Raw genomic sequence first — 24,076 nt, forward strand, 5'->3', positions numbered from 1 at the left:
TAACATTAACTACAAAAAGTAGAAGTTAAAAAAATCACATATCAAAGAGGCCCCGGCATGGCCAGGTGGTTAAGGAACTGGACTGGTAATCTAAGGGTTGCGGGTTCGAATCTTCGTCACATAAAACATGCTCGCCCTTTCAGCCGTGGGGGCGTTATATAGTGACGGTCAATCCCACTATTCGTTGGTAAAAGGGTAGCCCAAGAGTTGGCGGTGGGTGGTGATGACTAGTTCCCTTCCCTCTAGTCTTACGCTGCTAAATTAGGGACGGGTAGCGCAGATAGCCCTCGTGTAGCTTTGAGTGAAATGCATAACAAACAAACGAACATATCAAATATATTCATGAATAACATTATCATAATAATGCCTTTATTCCTGTATGTCTTACTTATTTCATATTTCTATTTTTTCATAAATTTCATTTAAATAAACATTTAAACCCAACCGGCGACGTAGCCTTTAAAAACACGTTTTCCACAGAATATCCATACAAGTATTTGCTTGTTTGTTTTGAATTTCGCGCACAGCTACACGAGGGCTATCTGTGCTATATAAGCATTGTTATTCACCTTTGACTAAGCTTGAAAATCACCCTCAAATCTGTAGCTGACGTTCACGCGCTGTTTTTCTGTTTATTTGTACTTGTACTTTGTAACTGTCTACAGAGCTGAGAGAAAACATTGTAGGGGATAATACCTTACAATTAACTGTCTACAGAGCTGTGAGAAGAAATAGTGTATGGGATGAGACCTTGCAGGTATGTGTCTACAGAGTTGTGAAAGAAAACAGTTGTTTTTTGTTGTTTTTTTACTTCTAGTATTAAACGATTCACTACAAGACAAATTTAATAACGAAGCACGGTTCGTGTTCTTTACCCTTTACTGGATAGTTGTTCTCCATGCTTATGTTCAGTTGCTATTCGATATAGAACACAAGATGCTAAAACAATTTTAACCCTTATTGTAAAAGTCCCTCTCTGTGGAACAGCACTAAGTTTAAGGACTTATGACGCTGAAATCCGACGTTTGATTTCCAGCGGTAGACACAACAAATAGCCCAATGTGGCTTTATTCAGAGGCAAACAAACAAATGAAATGTGAAAATAAATATTCAAACAACTAATTAATCTGATGAAACTATCTAAAAATAACTAATTAAAGATCAGTCTTTGCGAATGAACTGCCAACACCATTAATGTGTGAACGTGTTTCATGTTTCACTTTCATTTACGAACAAACAGGCTGAGACACCAGTTTAATGCCCAGGGGCATAAAAACTGAAAACAGGGCTTGAAATGGTACATTAAATCAGTAGTTTGTATTTATATGCATATTTTATTTCAAACATAATTAACTTTAAAACGACCATATTTCATACCTACTTTATCTCACACACATAATTTACACCTACTGTATTTTATACCTGTGACAATTACTTACTTTTACTAATTCTTCTTTACACCCTCAGTGTTTGTTGATATTACTATATTTCACACCTACTTCATCCCACATTAAATAAATGGTGTGACAATTACTTACTTTTACTAATTCTTCTTTACACCATCAGTGGTTGTTGATATTACTATATTTCACACCTACTTTATCCCACATTAAATAAATGGTGTGACAAATACTTACTTTTACTAATTCTTCTCTACACCCTCAGTGTTCGTTGATATCACTATATTTCACACCTACTTTATCCCACATTAAATAAATGGTGTGACAAATACTTACTTTTACTAATTCTTCTTTACACCCTCAGTTTTGTTGATATTACTATATTTCACACCTACTTTATCCCACATTAAATAAATGGTGTGACAATTACTTACTTTTACTAATTCTTCTTTACACCCTCAGTGTTTGTTGATATTACTATATTTCACACCTACTTCATCCCACATTAAATAAATGGTGTGACAATTACTTACTTTTACTAATTCTTCTTTACACCCTCAGTGGTTGTTGATATTACTATATTTCACACCTACTTTATCCCACATTAAATAAATGGTGTGACAATTACTTACTTTTACTAATTCTTCTCTACACCCTCAGTGTTCGTTAATATTACTATATTTCACACCTACTTTATCCACATTAAATAAATGGTGTGACAAATACTACTTTTACTAATTCTTCTTTACACCCTCAGTTTTGTTGATATTACTATATTTCACACCTACTTTATCCCACATTAAATAAATGGTGTGACAATTACTTACTTTTACTAATTCTTCTCTACACCCTCAGTGTTTGTTGATATTACTATATTTCACACCTACTTTATCCCACATTAAATAAATGGTGTGACAAATACTTACCTTTACTAATTCTTCTTTACACCCTCAGTGTTTGTTGATATTACTGTATTGCACACCTACTTTATTCCACATTAAATAAATGGTGTGACAATTACTTACTTTTACTAATTCTTCTCTACACCCTCAGTGTTTGTTGATATTACTATATTTCACACCTACTTTATCCCACATTAAATAAATGGTGTGACAATTACTACTTTTACTAATTCTTCTTTACACCCTCAGTGTTCGTTAATATTACTATATTTCACACCTACTTTATCCCACATTAAATAAATGGTGTGACAAATACTTACTTTTACTAATTCTTCTCTACACCCTCAGTGTTCGTTGATATTACTATATTTCACACCTACTTTATCCCACATTAAATAAATGGTGTGACAAATACTTACTTTTACTAATTCTTCTTTACACCCTCAGTTTTGTTGATATTACTATATTTCACACCTACTTTATCCCACATTAAATAAATGGTGTGACAATTACTTACTTTTACTAATTCTTCTTTACACCCTCAGTGTTGGTTGATATTACTATATTTCACACCTACTTCATCCCACATTAAATAAATGGTGTGACAATTACTTACCTTTACTAATTCTTCTTTACACCCTCAGTGTTTGTTGATATTACTGTATTGCACACCTACTTTATTCCACATTAAATAAATGGTGTGACAATTACTTACTTTTACTAATTCTTCTTTACACCCTCAGTGTTTGTTGATATTACTATATTTCACACCTACTTTATCCCACATTAAATAAATGGTGTGACAATTACTTACTTTTACTAATTCTTCTCTACACCCTCAGTGTTGGTTGATATTACTATATTTCACACCTACTTTATCCCACATTAAATAAATGGTGTGACAAATACTTACTTTTACCAATTCTTCTTTACACCCTCAGTGTTTGTTGATATTACTATATTTCACACCTACTTTATCCCACATTAAATAAATGGTGTGACAATTACTTACTTTTACTAATTCTTCTCTACACCCTCAGTGTTTGTTGATATTACTATATTTCACACCTACTTTATTCCACATTAAATAAATGGTGTGACAATTACTTACTTTTACTAATTCTTCTTACACCCTCAGTGTTTGTTGATATTACTATATTTCACACCTACTTTATCCCACATTAAATAAATGGTGTGACAATTACTTACTTTTACTAATTCTTCTTTACACCTTCAGTGTTTGTTGATATTACTATATTTCACACCTACTTTATCCCACATTAAATAAATGGTGTGACAATTACTTTTACTAATTCTTCTTTACACCCTCAGTGTTCGTTGATATTACTATATTTCACACCTACTTTATCCCACATTAAATAAATGGTGTGACAATTACTTACTTTTACTAATTCTTCTCTACACCCTCAGTGTTGGTTGATATTACTATATTTCACACCTACTTTATCCCACATTAAATAAATGGTGTGACAATTACTTTTACTAATTCTTCTTTACACCCTCAGTGGTTGTTAATATTACTGTATTTCACACCTACTTTATCCCACATTAAATAAATGGTGTGACTATTACTTACTTTTACTAATTCTTCTCTACACCCTCAGTGTTAGTTGATATTACTATATTTCACACCTACTTTATTCCACATTAAATAAATGGTGTGACAATTACTTTACTTTACTAATTCTTCTTTACACCCTCAGTTTTGTTGATATTACTGTATTTCACACCTACTTTATCCCACATTAAATAAATGGTGTGACTATTACTTACTTTTACTAATTCTTCTTTACACCCTCAGTGTTTGTTGACAATACTATATTTCACACCTACTTTATTCCACATTAAATAATTGGTGTGACAATTACTTACTTTTACTAATTCTTCTTTACACCCTCAGTTTTGTTGATATTACTATATTTCACACCTACTTTATCCCACATTAAATAAATGGTGTGACAATTACTTACTTTTACTAATTCTTCTCTACACCCTCAGTGGTTGTTAATATTACTATATTTCACACCTACTTTATCCCACATTAAATAAAGGGTGTGACAATTACTTACTTTTACTAATTCTTCTTTACACCCTCAGTGTTTGTTGATATTACTGTATTGCACACCTACTTTATTCCACATTAAATAAATGGTGTGACAATTACTTACTTTTACTAATTCTTCTTTACACCCTCAGTGTTTGTTGATATTACTATATTTCACACCTACTTCTTCCCACATTAAATAAATGGTGTGACAATTACTTACTTTTACTAATTCTTCTTTACACCCTCAGTGTTTGTTGATATTACTATATTTCACACCTACTTTATCCCACATTAAATAAATGGTGTGACAATTACTTACTTTTACTAATTCTTCTCTACACCCTCAGTGTTTGTTGATATTACTATATTTCACACCTACTTTATCCCACATTAAATAAATGGTGTGACAATTACTTACTTTTACTAATTCTTCTCTACACCCTCAGTGTTTGTTGATATTACTATATTTCACACCTACTTTATCCCACATTAAATAAATGGTGTGACAATTACTTACTTTTACTAATTCTTCTCTACACTCTCAGTGTTCGTTGATATCACTATATTTCACACCTACTTTATTCCACATTAAATAAATGGTGTGACAATTACTTACTTTTACTAATTCTTCTCTACACCCTCAGTGTTCGTTGATATTACTATATTTCACACCTACTTTATCCCACATTAAATAAATGGTGTGACAATTACTTACTTTTACTAATTCTTCTCTACACCCTCAGTGTTTGTTGATATTACTATATTTCACACCTACTTTATCCCACATTAAATAAATGGTGTGACAATTACTTACTTTTACTAACTCTTCTTTACACCCTCAGTGTTTGTTAATATTACTGTATTTCACACCTACTTTATTCCACATTAAATAAATGGTGTGACAATTACTTACTTTTACTAATTTTTCTTTACACTCTCAGTGGTTGTTGATATTACCATATTTCACACCTATTTTATTCCACATTAAATAATTGGTGTGACAATTACTTACTTTTACTAATTCTTCTTTACACCCTCAGTGTTTGTTGATATTACTATACGTTACACGTATTTTAGAACATAATTTCGCTGGTTATGAAAACTGTTCTAAACTATAATGACAGCCATAACATTTTTATGTTTTCATTATTTTTTCTACTTTATTTATACAGTTGATTTGTCTGACTGATATTGATTGAAAATGTTAAAATAATTCTTGTTCGTGTCGTGATATATTTTGTTTGTTTTTAACCAGAAAGATATGAAATGGGATATCTGGGTTCTACCCATCACAGCCGGTTCTTAGCGTTAAAACCTTTCAGACTTATCCTCGATCTAATGGGCCTTATACTATGAATATATTTACAAACAGGCTTTGGATTGTCATATTATTGTTTTTATTAAACTAAATTGTTCAAATTGGCCAAATTTTGTAAGACACTTAGAATTTTTATCGAAAGTAAGTGAAGCTTTGCTTGTTTGTTTATTTCGAATTTCGCGCAAAGCTACTCGAGGGATATCTGCGTTAGTCGTCCCTAATTTAGCAGTGTAATACCAGAGGGAAGGCAGTTAGTCATCACCACCCACCGCCAACTCTCGGGCTGCTCTTTTACCAACGAACAGTGGGATTGACCATCATACATAACGCCCCCACGGTGAAAGGGCGAGCATGTTTGGTGCTACGGGGATTCGAACACGCGACCTTCGAATTTCGAGTCGAACGCCTTAACCCACTTGGCCATGCCGTGCTGTAACCAAAGCACCAAACAGAATGTTCCATATAATTTTCATGTTTTCAAATCCCCTAACTTGTTAATATTATTTATAATACTCAGATAATTTTAACCTAGTTTTAATTGTAATCCTTACCGATTAAACTGAAACTTGCTTTTCGTTTCTAAATATTAATTTTAATATATTTGATTATTTAGTAGCGACAGTTTCCATGTTATTTTAATTATTTGAGTTTAACTACCATTCTGTCTGTAGTACCGAGAGTTCACTTCAAAATATTGTTTTGAAGAACTGAAAACAAATTCAAAGGTTTAAACTATTATGAAAACTACTTACATCGGCAGTGACTTCATAACAATTTTACAACTAGTATATATCATTGCAACGTGAGCTACAATTTACCAAAAAATATATTAGATTGTTGTAAATATGTTTATAAACACAACAGAGAAAGGCGAAAAAATTCGCTTAATCTATACCGAAATGCATAAGGCACTGTGGAAATTTCATTTGAGTGAGTAATAGTTTACTTTATTCTAACGATTAAAGAACGTGTTTTAAAATTACTAAACGTTTTTCAAGCTTTTCATTTAATATTCGACTCACGGGGCAATACGTAAGATGGTTGTATAATTTGTTTTTTCTTAAAAATCAAAGTATCGTTTCCATGACATCGACTCAGCCATATTAGCGTGTTTTGTTCCAAAGAGAGACGTCAAAAATCGATTTTATATCTAAGACCCAGTTTTGTTGTATAACCTTCACGTACGTGTATACCCTCTACTAGTATTTCAGACTCCTGGTTTGACTGTTCACGTTTATTTAAATGCAAGGTTCGAGATCTGCGCAGTGCGTCCATCAAAAAAGCCCAACAGGGCATGCACTATTTAACCTTGATAATGTTTTGACATCATAACACTAGATAGCGCTTATGAGACCAGGATGTTGAAAATGAATTGAAGCTAGTCTACTTTCTATGACACACGAGAAAAAGTTAGAGTAATGATATCGGAAGAAAATTGTGTTTTTTTTAACGGTTAGAGTTAAATTAGATTTATATCTATATGAAAATACAAACAATCGTATTAATAACAACAAGTGAACAATTAAACAAGTGAAAGTTCTTTAGCCTGATTTGCCCGAAGGTCTGTTACAGCGAGACACCCACGGTAATAGGCACAGTGAGTACGGGAGGGAAGTTGTATTTACCGGGAAATAGTCAGGTGAGTTCCCTTATTTCACTCGGCGAGTATTTAAAGGCTATTTGATAATTCATAATTGATTCTCGTTTACGACAAAAATGATAAAAGTGGTGGATTTTGATTAACAATTTAGGGTTAGTTGAAGTTATTAGTAAAATATCTGATAACAAATGCATTAAAATCAAATAGTTTTTAATACGTTAAGTTGTACAACAAATTATTCTTGTTTCTGAAACGGCTTAAAGCTACGCCAATTTAATAAACTTATAAACATCAGGCACGTGATGCATGCGGAAGGCAACATTTTAGTTATAAAGCGTAATATAAGTCTTGTTATATAGGGTTTGGTAATATATTTTCAGCATGCTCCTAATATGCTAAATATCAAATTTCAGCAAACAGAAAGTTGCATCTACTTTTCATATAAAACCACAACGATGTATACTACTTGTAGACAGGTTTTATACTAACTGGAATATTTAGTAATGTTTAGAAGCAAATCCTGTGTACATTTAGGCCTAACAGTGATATTTATTGTTAACTCGCTGAAAGACAAAGTACAGTTAAACAGGCTGTTGGTTACACTCTTGAGAGCAGTTATCAACACAGAACCTTATTTTGACTGTTCCCTTATAATTTATCTGTCTATTTGTCTGTTTTCTTATCGCATTGTATCTATATATATATCTTTTTACCCTTGCTTATGTATAACTCGCTATTTATAAAGCTGACAAACCGTTGATAAATATTATAAATATAACACATTTGTAAAATACCGAACCAATCTATAAATCCATACAGTCGCGTAATTAAAACATTCCTAAAAAGGACATGAACGTAATTCTCTGAATTTGCTGTTACCTTCAACAAATATCTGGATATATTCTCTAAACATGGACATCGCTAATAAATGTAATTCAAGTTGCGGAGGTAAAGCCTAGGCTATCTTGTCCCCATATTCAATGTAATGACAATTAGAAATACTTCATTTCCGCTAGGGTAAACCGCTTTTATTAGTTTTAATAACAATTAAGAATTGACATTAAGGTGATGAAAATTACTTCTTCGTTAATTATTTATTCCACTCGGATCGGAAATCTTAACTACACAGTCTTTTAACTTTCGAACATTAACTTATTGCAATTTTCAGCATTTCAAAGTATTATTTTAAAAACGTTTAATATCGTGTATCCTTAACATAATAGTAAACAAAACGTAAATAAATCCTCTTGAAGTAAGTTTGATTCAAAGTAACCTTCCGGCTACACATTTTAGTGAGGCCCTATTCAAAATTCACCACGTTTTAAAAGCAACTAATATAAACTGCAAGTGTGCTTCAATGTTTTAGTCATAATCTAACTCTTATTGGCGTCAAATCGAGATAGTCAAATATGTGATTTGTACAATAATACACGTTTGGGTGTTTTACGTTACAGTACAAGCACGTTTTAAATTAATGCTTGACATGGCCTGTAGTTAAAGGGCTCCACTCGCAACCTGTGGGATCAAACCCTGTCATCAAAAATGATTGGCCTTGTAACCATGGAGCACTTTAATTTAGCGGTAAAACCTATTATTCGTTGGTAAATACTAGTTCAATAGTTGGTGTTTGGTAGTGTTAACTACAGTAGTTGGTTTTCCTTCTAATCTATCGCTTCAAAATTAGGAACAGCTAGCACACTAGGTGTCTGAGTAACTTTGTGTGAAATTAACAAACTTTCAAATTTACGTGCAGGACTATTATTATTTTACTTGAACAATTTTCAGTTACTTAAAGTATTATTATTTATTGTTTTTCAGACAACTTTATTTGTAATAAAATACCGTTAGTTTACTTATGATGTTCTCGTTCCGGGAAATTAAGAAAAATATGATAATTATTCTTCATGCCTTCCTTTCTATGTGGCGACCTCGTGTCCATTACATCAAATGTAAGGTTGAGTATCATTAGCAAATATAAAAATGTTTATAGCATATAAAACCATATTTACAAAATATTTTGATTGAAAAACAACAACTAAACACGTGTTTTAGAAACATATTTGAATATTAAAAAATATAACCAGATGGTCATTATTAGGCCTTTCCAGACCTTTAGTGTTCTTTTGGGTTATTATGGAAGGCTCTTCGCTGCTTTCGGTGTGATGCCCACAATTCAACCTTTGTCTGTCTCAGGTCTTCAGTTAACATAATGTTTAGAGACAGCAAGGGACCATTTGAGCCATCTTAGCTGTACCATCTCCTAAACTAAGCTAAAACTATTAATTGAAAACAAACAAACTGATATCCAGCCTTTATCATTCATATAATTATCGTGTTTTCTCCTAAACTCGCTTAAATTAACTGCTTTCACATCTGAAGGCAATACGTTCCATAGACCATCCATTCTGTTAGAACAATAAAACTGTTTTAGCCGAAGATGTCTCCTACCTTTCTAAAATGTATATTTGTGTCCCCTAGTCCCACTGTTCTCACCATTAAGTATGAAAAAAGGCGATATATCAACACTGTCAATCCCCTTAAGAATCCTAAACACCTTGCTCAGACTCCCCCCCCCCAACTCTTCATTTTCTCAAGAGAAAACAATTTTGGAAATCTTAACCTCTTTCCATGTGACATTCCTTCTATTCCAAGCACCATTCTAGTAACTCTTCTCCATCCAACAATTCAGTGTTCATCCTATGGTAAGGAACCCACGACTGAACACAGTACTCCAAACGTGGCCTAACCAGTGAATTATACAATGAAATTATAATATCTTTAGACATGATTTCAGGTTTTAGCTATAGTAATGCTGAATACAAATCTGTTTTACCACTTGGATGGTTTAAAAGATTTATCAGCCACTATGAAAAAAATTCCTTTCTTTTATAACACTTAAGGTTATTCACATCCAAGTTATAATTTAAATTATGATAACCCACATGCATTATATTGCAATTATTATTATTATTATCAAACCTTATCTGTTATTTATTTGCCCAACTCATTAAATGATCTAAATCCTTTTGTAAATCAGCAACATCCTCTTCACAGCCATCAACCTCCGAGATCTTAATACAAATTTATTAACCATTCCTTTATCCGTGCCATTGATGCAGATCCAATAAAAGAAGAAAAAGCCCTAAGACTGAGCCCTGGAGTACCCCCACTTGTGACGTTAATCCAGTTTTACTGAACTCCATTTATAACAGTTCCCTGTTTTCTTCCACCCAACCACTCTTCTATCCAATTAGCCAACTTATCTCGCCCACACACATCTACAGAGATAACTTTTTACAAGCCTTTCATGTGGTACCTTATCAGATGCTTTTAGAAAATCCAAATACACCAAATCTACATACTTTCCCTCATCTACCAAACACTTTTTCCACAACTGATGTAAGACTGATTCATCTATAATTACTGGGACAGTCTTTATCATGTACCTTCAAAAGAGGACATATATTAACTAAGTTCTAGTCCTCTGACATCTGACCACTGTCCAAGGACTTGCAAAAAAAATAGTAGCAAATGGCTCATATATCCATCCTTCAAAACAACTGTTGAAATATTATCTGACCCAGGAAACTTATTATTCTTTAAACTTTACAGTTTTTTCTTCAGAAGCTCAGAACTAATGTGATCATCTTGTTCAATCTTGTTTCCACTTATCAACTAATCAAATTGATGACTAATGTTAAATTTCCATTTCTCATGTACTACACCAAGTACCTTCCGGTCTTCCACTGTGTCCTCAAGTTTCTTCTACTTTATTCACACACTTTGAGATATGGAAAAGGAAGTGAAACTTTGGAAAGTATAAACATAATATGGATGTTCTGGTTTGTTTGTTTGTTTGTTGCTGTAAATATTGATATAGGCCAGTTGAAGGTTGGTTATAAAATGGTTCAGGTAACAAGGTTTAGAAATTAAAACGCAAACTAGCCAAGTGCATTGGTAAAACAACTTGTTGTTTACAAGGTTTAGCCTTTACTCTTTTGTTATAAGAACAAATCGGTGAGAAACGCAAATAATTGTTGTATATAATTGTTTTAAGTTGTTTTTATCATAAAAATCAAATGTTTTATGGTCAACCTGGGTTAGTATTAAATGGTGTTTCCTCTGTACTAAAACGTTAATACTAAATACTGTTTCGTACACGTTTCGCTTGCCTGTTGTCGGTTTTGTACAGGTTCAGGATATTTGAACATATTACTTAGAACAGCCTTTCAGTGTATAGTACGTTGTGGAATATGCCGTTGCAGCAGTGAAAACGCCTACCTGGGGTTTGGGCGCGTGTAACATTGTCATAGACTGAAGGGTTGTGCGTTCGTTGTCTTTGTAATATTTACCTACATTTGAAGATCATTTACGATTTTACGTAGTAGTGAAAGCGTGAACAGTTTGTAAGCTGAGAGAACGACAATATGTAATTTTCATGTAAATTAAACATAGCTGTTCATTCTCTGGAGAAATTTATACAAGACAACATAATGGGCTATTTGCGCTCTGTTCACCTTCGGGACATCGAACCCCGGAGTCCAAGTGATTTGTGCTTTTTTTTTCAAGAATGAAAGTAATGATAAGAAATGAAAGGTGTGTAACTGTGTAATATTACTTCACACTATGAAAGGTGTGTAACTGTGTAATATTACTTCACACTTTAAAATTAAACCTCAACAAAATCAAAAATGTTACCACTTGAAAATAAGTTCATTCGAAGGTAAACAACATGCCACTAGTGACATTTAGCGCACGGGTAGGGGTTTTCTTGTTTCTGGGGTATGCCGAGGTGGATTATTAAACAAATCTTAAATGAATCGAAAAACCATTGGCAAAATAAATTGTAGTAAGACAACTGAAAGAAAGAGAACAATAATGGTGTGCTGAGAATCTTCCAATAAACTTATCCTTTCAGTAAGCACGTGTCTGTCATCGAGTTCCCTGGAGTTTGTGTGTGTGTGTATTAGATGATGGGTGGTCCAACATTTCTCTTTTTAACCTCTGCTATTTACCTTTAAAAAAAAAACAATTTTTGAATAATTGTATATAAATACTTTCTTACTAGGATGATAAAAAGCCAATAACAGTAGAAGTCACGTTTTATCTAATTACGTAGTTCGAACACTTTTGGATGTATCTTTTTATCAAATTGTTCTCGCGAAATAAATAACACTATGTAACACAAATTTTGTTCCTGGATAGTACGTGTTATTTCTTAATTACTTGTGTTGTAAAAGTACAGAAAGTGGCCGTTATTCCCTTCAAACTTTGCTTTTGTGATCTGAATAATGAAATTTAGAAATTAACCTATTTGCTATGTAAAAAGGAACAAATTTGCACATTTTCATTTACATAAGGTCTGAATAAAACAACATATGAATCAAGATTTACATGTATTTATACTAAAGTTATACAAAAATGTTTAAAAGTGTGTAGTTTTTCGAGATTTGCGACTGTAATGTAAATCATTTTCACGTATCAGTCCGCAAATATAGTCTCCCATCATGTTTACGTTATAATTCCCAGGTAACAAAAGCAAAGTTTGAAGAGAAAAATAGGTCTTTTCCATTTATTTTAAGCATAAGCAATTGGGAAATAACACTTTCTGTCCAGGAACAAGAAAAAATAAAAATTTTGTTACATAGTGTTATATATCATTATGCTTACCAAACTTTTACCTTCTTTCCTGCCAGGTGGTTAGAGGGCGCTCGACTCGTAATCCGAGGGTCGCGGGTTCGAATCCCTGTTACACCAAACATACTCTCCCCTTTTAGCCATGGGGTCTTTATAATGTTACGGTCAATCCTATTATTCATTGGCGGTGGGTAGTGATGACTAGCTGCCTTCCCTCTAGTCTTGTACTGCAAAGTTAGGAACGGCTAGTGCAGATAGCCCTCGTGTAGCTTTGTTCCAAATTCAAAACAAACATAACCTCCCTACATTGTTTATTAACTGTTTTCCTGGTAATGATATGAGAGTCCATTAAAATTGACTAATAAAGATGATTCGGCTTAATAGTAAACGTTTCTGTGACTGACCAAAGACAGTCTGCGAAGTGATAAACGTTTCTCTGACTGACAAAGCCAAATTAATATAGAATATTATATGCTTCTTTAAAAAAAAAAAAAAATGTGGACTATATTTTTGTTCAAAAATATCACTCAATATCATAACATATTAATTTATTCGTCAGAAACGTAAATTATTTTGTATTCCTCTTTCATACTTATATTACTTTGTTTTTTATAAGAGTGACTTTGCATTGTATTTGGCTGTTTTAGAGAAAAGTCGCATTGGGTTATCTGCGACGAATCGAACCATATATTTTAGAATTTAAAGTCCGTAAACTTTCCGTTATCCCATCAGGGGACGTATTTGTTGCATATCCTTGTTATTCCATTAGACACTAATTGGAGTGTATTTTTATGACGAAGACTTCGATAAGATCCATTTAAACAAAACTAATGTAATAATTAGTAGAATGTGTTTTTTGTTTCTTTCACCACAATAATATGTGCGTTACAACACATTCGTGGTGAAGTTTGAGGCCCGGCTTTAGTGATTTCTTGTAAATACCCTATACGATTAGTTCAGATCACAATGACTTTGTGGAAAATTTAAATAATGCAGATGTTTAAAGAAAAAAAATATTCGTTTAATGATAAATGTTTAAAAATGATGTTTCTCCCAGTCTCAAAATGCAATAAAAATGTTTACTTAATTTACTGTATAAAGATTGTTATTGTTACTTTGAATTAAGCACAAAGCTACACAGTGGGCTACCTGTGCTCTGCCCATCGCGGGTATCGAAACCCGGTTTTTAGCATTGTAAGTCCGCAGACATACCGCCGAACCACTGGGGGGGGGGACCTGTATAAAGATAAAAATACTGTGAGATTGGGAGCAGTATCAAATGCTGTATGCATTTGAACGTGTTGGTGCGTTATCGTCAGGTGTGTAATATTTTTTAAGGGTTAAAACTTTTGAAGAGCAGTACGTGTAGATTTTAAATCTTTCAAATTACTGTATTTTTGTTTAAAATATTTCGCATTGAGCTACTTAAAGGCTGGCAACCCACACAGTCATTCCTAATTTTCAATCGATAAGCTAAAGCAGTGTTTTCCAACCTTTTTCGTTGCAGCGCCCCCTTTATTAAACAATGAGTGCTCATGTCCCTCTCTCTCTCTCTCTCTCTCTCTCTCGGCATCGGGATTTGGTGATTTAATATCAGGTATATTTTCGACCTCCTCCCAACGAATCGGTGATTTAAGAACTGTCAAATGCTACTGATAGTGTTCTAACACAAAACACTAAGTTAACTTTCCCTCTTCAGGGACGTGCCCTTGAATATAACACTAGTAACATGTAGCTTCATTTTAAATTATTTGGCCACAAACAGTTTATACCGTTGTTTTTTGTTTCGTTCGGTTTGTGTGATATCGCAAACAGTTTCGAAACCCAATTACATTTATTGACAAGAATACTTACCAGCGCGTATTTATACATAAAATATCCGTTTTAAATACCACAATTATATCTTACTCTTGGTGTGATAATTTTAATGTCCAGTGTAAGTGGCATTATTTCTTATGTGTATGATATAGCAATCTATGTGTGTTAATAGGTGGCCCGGCAGGGCCAGGTGGGTTAAGGCGTTCGACTCGTAATCTGAAGGTTGCGGCTTCGAATCCCCGTCGCACCAAACATGCTCTCCTTTTCAGCCGTTGGTCAAAGAGTAGTCCAAAACTTAGCGGTGGGTAGTGATAAGTAGCTGCCTTCTCTCTTGTCTTACATTACTATATTAGGGACGGCTAGCGAATATAGCGCCTGAGTAGCTTTGCGCGAAATTAAAAAACAAAACAAATTCTGTTAACAGATCATTTTATATGCATTTTTATTAAAGTAACAGAACAATCAATCTGTCTTTTATTATATATAGGATTGTGTAATAATGTAGAAATGTTAAGTTTGTGGTTCTTGGTTCTCTGAATGTTATGGAGAGTGTTGAGTTTAATATTGTTTATAATTCATTAAGATTTGTGTTTAATATTTAACAATGCTGGTCATGTGTATTATATGACTGGTCTGATATATAAGTTTTAATAATGTTTCCTGTGGATGCTACTATGTTGTTTTAACCTGTTTTTATTTCGAGTTGGTTTATTCATTGACACACCTTTTTCGGATGTATGCTTTCACAAAGTTAATTTTGAATCATACGTTAGGCCTAAAAATTTTGTCGACGAACTGGTATCAATAATAGCTCCGTTCAGGTATAATTTATGAAGATTTCTGCGTATTTTAAGTGGTTTTGTGAATAATATTAATTTTGTTTTCAGTATATTAATTTTGACAATATATTTCTGATAGTTCTCGGCCATTTTATTAAGAATTTATTTTAAATTGTTTCATACTATTGAGGGTGTGTTTGAACTCCTGCAGATGGCCACATCGTCAACAAACTGTGAAGTTCAACTCCAATTAATATCATTTATGGCATGTCGCTTACATACGTGATGTACAGGCTAGGGCTAACTTACCGTCTCTCACCTTCAACATTTACTCTACATTTTTATGCCATCAAGAAAGTTTGGATAACTAGCGAATAACTTCTGTTGCTAATTCCATTTATTTTAATTTTAGTCTTAAACTACATTGTCAAACGTTTTCGTGATATCGTGAAAGCGAACGGTTTTGTTTTCTTTCGGTTCAAGTTATTTGTTACGGTGTTAGTAAGCCTAACTAAGTTGTTTGCTGAAATTTTCTGAAACCATTTTGAACATCAGGTAATTTTGATGTCATTTCTTAAACTATTGATAACTATTCTTTCTTAAATTAAGTTTGGACAATTTATTAAACTGATTAGTCTGTAATTCGCTCGTTTTCCTTCCTTTAAGAACATAAGTATTTTAGCTGCTTCCAAGAGGCAGGGATATATCCCGAATTTAGGGATAGATGAAATAAATCTTTTGTTCGTTATGTGGACGGTATAACCTCAGGTTTACTCATTGTGTTTGTTACTTGTGTGTATGTGCTGGATCGTTTCTAATAAAATTCTAATATAAATAAATACCGAAAGTGGTGCTACAAGTGGTTCGCTCAACGAATGGATGAGAAACATTGAGGGGGCGTTACTTACGACAAACACACCCACACGATGCTTTCTGCTCAAACGTGTTGAAAGAAAAAAAAAAAAACCTCATTACTTATGAATTAATTTTAAGAAATATAATTTTTAAACTAAAAAAAAATTACGTCTGCTGCCTAATTTTTAAAAACCTCCTTTTGGGAGCAGTACAGTACAGATTGGTAAATGCTGGGCTGGAGGGTCTATTAACATGTTACCAACAAAAACAACGGTAAACTCTAGATTAAAAAGTGAGACCTGGTCGTCACTTTAATAACGCACTGACGACCACGTAGTGCAGCACGTATTTTAAAGGCAACAAGATGCGAACCATGAACTTTAGGATTCACAGTTCTGGTACTAACTAACTACTTGGTCACACCCGATCCACACACACACACACACACACACACACACACACACACACACACACACACACACACACACACACACACACACACACAAAAGCGCTCATGAAATTTGAAATGTACTAAATGTGTTGACCCGGCATGGCCAGGTGGTTAAAGCACTCGACTCGTAATTTGAGGGTCGCGGGTTCGCTTCCCCGTCGCGCCAAATGTGCTCACCCTTTCAGCTGTGGGGGCGTTATAATGTTATGGTCAATCCCACTATTCGTTGGTAAAAGAGTAGCCCAAGAGTTTGCGGTGGGTGGTGATGACTAGCTGCCTTCCCTCTAGTCTTTCACTGCTAAATTAGGGACGGCTAGTATAGATAACCCTCGAGTAGCTTTGTGCGAAATTAAAAAAAAAACCAAATGTGTTTAGGCTTACCTAGACTATGTCACATGATACAGTATTTAGATTTTTAATAACATCTTATGTCAACAGAACTTAATTTGTAATTTCAATTTTATTGGTAACAGAGAAATACTTATGACTGTAAAATCTTGTAATATAAGAAGAGAATGCAAAGCTATCAGTTTACGATGTTTTAAAAGTAGATAAATTTGTGTATTGAAACAGCCATAGTTTTAGGGTTTCTTACTGTGCCATTTGTATATTTGAATACGTTTGTTTCCATACTGTTAGATGGGGATCATGTAATCCTTGGTATGATTTACAGTTACTTGTATTAACAAAGAAAAGATATTGGACTGCTTTGAAATATCATCCATTCGTCACTGATAACAAAGAGTCTTTAGTTCGCGCAATTTCTTGGTTTGTATAATAAAGCTATCTTTTTATATAGAACTGCCCTTCACGTGAAACAGTAGTGCTGTGTCAACATCTCCTTGTTGTTTTCCGTTTTAACCCTGTAAGCAGTTAATTGGATTAGTTGTCACGATTTTATTTGTACGTTTTGCTGTTGTCTTTACTTTTTTCCCTTACAAAACGGCCTTGAAGAAAATATCTCAAAGCGAGAGGGCGCTGGCGTCGCCAAAGTGAAATTGGGGTTGTTGAACGTTGTGCTTTTATATATGTTTCTTATTTTGCTGTAACATTGTTATTATCGTATATACGAAAATATAATATAAACCAGAATAGGCTTTCGAGAACACTGTCACCCCGTTTTCCCCTTTTTATCGTAGAATAAGTGATCATTTGAACTGAGCTCGTATTAAATTCAGAAAACACCACAATTAAATCACTTTCAACTTTTTTCAATAATTCACCTTCGTTTTATAATATATTACATTTATTCTTTTAAAATTCAATCTGGCTATTAAATTAATTGCTTAATCATTTTGAGGAAATAATTATTTGTTAGTAAATGTTTAAGCTAGTGGCTTTTAACCTGTTTTTGGCTGCGGTCCAAAATGTGGTCGCGGATCTAACTCGGCGACCATGCCTTTTAAAATAGAACCACTTGACGCAGCCACTGCTGAACTACAGAGAAAAGTTCGGACAATTCAGGGTTGCGATCCAGTGGTTAAGAACCATTGTTATAAGTTGATGAAGCCATTTTGATTTAAGACTTGTGATGTGACCATGTATCCCAGGCTGCAAACTGAAGGTTCAGGGTTTGCGTCCCTTTGCCACAACTTTTTATTTCTCTCTGTTGGGCCGTGGGATCGTGTATACAATTCGATTATGTAATCCAAGAGTGGTCAATGGGCCCTGTTTATTAGCTACATTGTGTCTTGTCTGGTACTTTAGGAATAGCTTTGGTTGATGTCTCCTTCGTGTACCTTTTCGGAAGTACCGAACCAGACAAGCAAACAAGGTTTGAGTTATTGTTTACGTGTCGCCCTTGATTCACTGTCTCAATACGTCCCTACTAATGTGAACAGTTAGAGCGCTTGAATGTTGCACTGAAAGAAAAGGCCAGCTTTGATCAGTCATAAATGTGTTACACCAGGATAATGTACGGCCCCATACAGCAAGGATCACATCTGTAAAGATTGAAGAGCTAAACTGGGAAAAACTTCCACATCCTCCTTATTCTCCAGATCTTGTCCCATCTGATTATCATCTATTCCGAAGTTTACAGAACTATCTTGATGGTAAACAGCTTGTAACACACATGAAGATGTCAAAACTACCCTATCTACATTCTTTTCCTCCAAACCCCAAGAACTTTATACAAGTGATATTCAGAAGCTTGTGAATCGTTGGTAGGAGATAATTAATAATAATGGAACATGCACTACAGATTAAATAACATTAAAATTGTTTGAAATCCTTTCTCTTTTTCTGAAGCTAAAATCGGACATTAGTTCAGGGATGACCCGATACATCATCTCTACCAAAGCAGTGATCAAACTCGGTACCGTCTAAAATTGTTTTTAAACATGAGCTAAGGTTACCAATCTGTGCGTGAACCTGGAGTTGTATACTGATTTGTGTGAGCTCGGATATAATTGATGGAAAGAAAGTCACTAAGTAGACGAACCAAACTTGTATGTGTGCGTTCTTTTTGTTGTTCTCTCGGCACACAATACACTCTCCACCACCACGAATCGAACCCTGGATTTTTGTAAGTTCTAGACTTACCCCTCCCCAACCAGTGGACGTACATGTGTTTATGTGTAAGATAATCATGTAAATAAGTAATTAAATATTATATGATTAGTATATTATAATACAAGTACTTCAGTGAACCAATCACTTTCCACCCAATCCCAAGATGGATGACATCTCATGTGCGTGGGGGGGAGCAGTGATGTCTTCTAAATTACACCCATGTATTTATAAAATATATTGAATATTGAAGTGCAAAATAAAAACACCTTCAGATAGTATCAAAAGATGCTTTTGTCATTTTCTCTCTCTCTCTCTCAAAGTGGACACCCTCATACATTTAAACATGACTCCCACTGATTCAGGTTTTCATAAGTCTGCTTAATTAAGTATGCTACCTATGTATTAAGACAACTGTCAAACAAAGAAAATTTAACTAGTCGTCGTACTCTAACACGTACGCTGCCACTGTGTGCCTTAGCGGTGTTTCAAAGTCAAATTTATCTTGTGGTATACGAGTTTAGGACCACGTGACCGTTCTCTGGCGCTCGTGAATGTTGTTTTATTTATACTTATTTTATAACGCGGCAGCGAACGTGTTAAACAAACAACAGGTTTTATTGTAACGTTTATCATTCGCTCTCAGCTGGAAATGTGCGTTATGGTTTATGTTCAGCAGCATATCGCAGGCAGGAACATCAGATCTTTCGTGACGCAGCCCGACACACTAACACCAGAATAACGCCTGACTCTCAGACACATAATTTAAGTACTTGTGTAAAATAAATTCTGTTCGTAGGTAATTACTGCCATTATTCTTGTACTAATTAAATATCTGAATCTGTGATTACCACGAGAAACAAATGTTATTTCTAAAACAGTTTTGTTCTCCATCAAGGGATGAGACATCTTAATAAAAGCCATTCCATCCTCTTTAAGTCCTCGTAAAGGATTTAATGTTAAAACAGAAGAAGAGATGGATCTACTCTTTGTGACCAGCAACACAAATAAGATTAAAAACAAAACAAGAGCTGGTGAGTTCATTACTGACGGTGCTTTGAGTTTCAACACGTGTATACGAACCTGTTGCTAATCTACTATCAATCTTAACTTCGTCGTGGGCGTAGACAGCTCACTTCTTTTGTTTTTGTCCTGAAACAGTGTGGAGTTGTGTGATGACGTTGAATGGACAGCTTTGTCACGGAACAGTGTGGAGTTGTGTGATGACGTTGAATGGACAGCTTTGTCACGGAACAGTGTGGAGTTGTGTGATGACGTTGAATGGACAGCTTTGTCACGGAACAGTGTGGAGTTGTGTGATGGCGTTGAATGGACAGCTTTGTCACGGAACAGTGTGGAGTTGTGTGATGGCGTTGAATGGACAGCTTTGTCACGGAACAGTGTGGAGTTGTGTGAAGACTTTGCTAGGACTGGAAGCCCAATCTGTTTGAATGTGAAAGATTTATATTAAACTTAAGCCACTTTTTTCTACGCACGACGTAAATGAATACTGATACCAAGGTAGAATGTAGCTGAGGTTCGATGTTAGGTCTGCTGATTGTTGTGGGTAGGTGAGATATGTATCATTAGAACTGGTGTCTTGTATATTGTGGATAACAGAAACAGGACCCCGGTAGCCATTGTTAATCATTGGTTTCAAGAGTGTGATTTCAGTTTGATGGTCGATAATGCGCTGTTCCATCACATACGTACGTCATTGCATACACTGAACAATTTTCTTATTTGTGTTTTTATGACAAAGGCACTAGGGCTACTTTTCAGTTCCTTAACTTTGAATTGCTGGCAGCACCAACCGACGAACCCTTGTAGTACTCTTTAGCAATGAATAGTAAGGTTGGTTGTCCTATTATAACTCTAAACCCCACCCTACCACTGAAAGGGCAGTCGTGTTTGGTGCCGGGTTTCGATCCCACGGTTTGCGAATCGAGCATCATAACTACCCGACCATGCCAGGCTCAAGAAAATGGATTGGTCAGTTTTTACTTCAAACCGTAGCTCTGCGTGTTTCTTAGATTATGCAAACAACAAAGGTAGACATTTTGGTTTTTTGTTGTTTTTAAACAGATTATTTGTAGCCACATCGTGGTATTCGCTGTGTTTACTGCAGGAAATTGAACACCAGGTTTTAGTAAGATCGTAATCTTACCGTTGTCCCACCGGTGGACAGAAGCAGAGTTGGATCTCGTTGTTGTTAAGAACAAAGCCTCACTTTGCCCACCACGGGTATCAAAACCTTAATTTGAGCGTTGTATGCTATCAGTTAGCCACTAGAGGGATTCACAGATTGAACTACATTATTGTGTTGCAGTTTTCTTATTTTCTTTCATGTAAAATAGTTGTTGACATTTGAAAACATTCTTAATATAAAATTGGTGATTCACTCAGCCCATCCTCATAGAAATTATGAGGATTGTCACAATTGTGTTCTGGTTATTGAACTTTCTTAGGCCTAATTTACTTTCGCTTCAGTATGTGAACTTTCGATTACAGTTGTATTGAGTTACGTTTGTATCTGTGTATGTGTTGATTTAGTTTATAGTGTGAAGATATAAAGTAAAACAACAAACTAATAAGGCCCAGCATGGCCAGGTGATTAAGGCACTCGACTCGTAATTCAAAGGTCGCGGGTTCGAATCTCCGTCATATCAAACATGCTCGCCATTTTAGCCGTGGGGGCATTATAAAGTGACGATCAATCTCACTATTCGTTAGTAAAAGAGTAGCCCAAGAGTTGGCGGTGGGTAGTGATGACTAGCTGTTTTCTCTCTTGTCTTACACTGCTAAATTATGGAAGGCTAGCGCAGATAGCCCTCGTGTATCTTTGCGCGAAATTCAAAACAAACAAATAAACACTAATATACATAAAGGAACACTAGACATCGCTGGAATGTTTTAAAACAGTGGCTCCACCCCTTAACTGTAAACAGCAAAAAACTCAGTAGTGTCGCTCATTAGATATAATAATAAAAGAGAGAAATCGACATCAAGTGATGATCATAATTAATTTGATAATACATTTTCGACACAAAACAAAGTAAAGAAACAATCGTTTTATTATGGATTAAGTATCGAACAGATTGTTTGTTTCGTGAATAATAAATTTAGGTACATCTGTGTATCACTGTTGCCCGGGAGACACAGCGAGAAGGAACGACATGATGGACACCTAAACGTCCAACAGGAGGCGTGGTATTTATGTCCGAAACATTCGGTAATTTTGTTGTTGTTTCTGTTTACGTCCAGAAAGATGACTGTATTGTTTTTACCATTCCTTGTTGTTTCGTATCCACACTGGTTTTAAGTCAAGTCTTCGTCAATTTGTCTTCGTTCTCTCGATGCAAGTCGGTACACTTTTCCATGTATTGAGGTGTGAACAAAGAGGCCATTGGTCGTTTGAAACTTTTAGATGGTATTGATATTTGCACGAGACTTGTGTTGTTTACCGTAATCCAACATCCTGGTTCTAGAGTTATGCAAGCTGTAACCCATGTAATGACGAGACTTTAGCGTTGTTTACCGTAATCCAACATCCTGGTTCTAGAGTTATGTAAGCTGTAACCCATGTAATGACAAGACTTTAGCGTTGTTTACCGTAATCCAACATCCTGGTTCTAGAGTTATGTAAGCTGTAACCCATGTAATGACAAGACTTTAGCGTTGTTTACCGTAATCCAACATCCTGGTTCTAGAGTTATGTAAGCTGTAACCCATATAATGCAGTCATTATATTCCATCTGTCTGCGATCACTGAATTATTCGAGTTAATTAAGGGCTATAGAAACAGTCCGACTAATACTGCCCCACCCCCACATAACAAAAATCCGGGTTTCTATACTCTTAATAGGCACAACACACGTAGTTCATTCTTACAATAAACAAATAAAAACTCCCAACAGACAAAGTGTAACAGTTCAACTTCCAGAGCCCCCCGCTAGTGCAGCGGTATGTCTCCGGATTTACAACGCTAAAATCAGGGGTTCGATTCCCCTCGGTAGGCTCAGCAGATAGCCTAGTGTGGCTTTGCTCTAAGAACACGCACGCACGCACAACTTGCAGAACGTTATTTTGTCGCAAGATGTCGCTTCTTTAGTTTTGAGACTAAAGAAATTATGCAGAAATACGTGTTGTGTATGTGGAAAGTTAAACCATTATGGGCTTATTTTTGGTCCGACTGTCAAACAAAATATTTCAAAAATATAACATGATCATACTGAATCTACTTTTTACTAACCCTAGGGTGTATTCGATGTTTAGAGTTGAGGAAACTGCACAAATATTGCACATCGAGCAGTAAAGTGCAACTTGACAATGTCACAGTATAATGGGCCCTAGCTTATCTCTGTGATTCCTTAGTAACGTGTAGTGTCTACCTGTTTCTTTGTGTAATTATTACCTTCATTCAAGCTGAAGGTCGGGCCTGGTTTACTGGTTAGCGTATTTGAACTGTGGATATTAGGATTCAAAGTTCGCGACCTGTTGCGACAACAAATGCGCTTCACACTTTGGGGCCAAGGGTGCTCTATGACTTAGTGTCATCCAGATCTGGTTTTTCGATCAGACAAGAATTGGGTGCTATTGACTAGCTTGTTCAAAATCGAGAACTGCTATGTGCAGATCATCCCCGAGTCGCCCTGCATGGTTAGGTGGTTAAGGCACTCGACTCGTAATCTGAGGATCGCGGGTTCGAATCCCCGTCATACCAAACATGCTCGCCCT

The 24,076-nt window shown here is 35.0% G+C and overlaps 1 protein-coding gene across 4 annotated transcripts in view; it reads left to right on the forward strand.

The window, feature by feature from the left end:
- Positions 1-24,076, forward strand: part of LOC143234635 (histone deacetylase 4-like) — a 78,198-nt gene that overhangs the window by 2,973 nt on the left and 51,149 nt on the right. For 2 of the 4 annotated variants that reach the window (XM_076472117.1, XM_076472119.1), the window contains exon 1: positions 6,959-7,327. The exons of the other annotated variants lie outside the window; for them this stretch is intronic. The gene's annotated coding sequence lies outside the window, so the exon portion shown is untranslated. Of the gene's footprint in view, positions 1-6,958; positions 7,328-24,076 lie in introns of those variants that run through there. 4 annotated transcript variants of the gene reach the window in all.

This window comes from Tachypleus tridentatus, chromosome 12 (genome assembly GCF_004210375.1).
Source record: "Tachypleus tridentatus isolate NWPU-2018 chromosome 12, ASM421037v1, whole genome shotgun sequence".
Classification (NCBI taxonomy): Eukaryota; Metazoa; Arthropoda; class Merostomata; order Xiphosura; family Limulidae; genus Tachypleus; species Tachypleus tridentatus.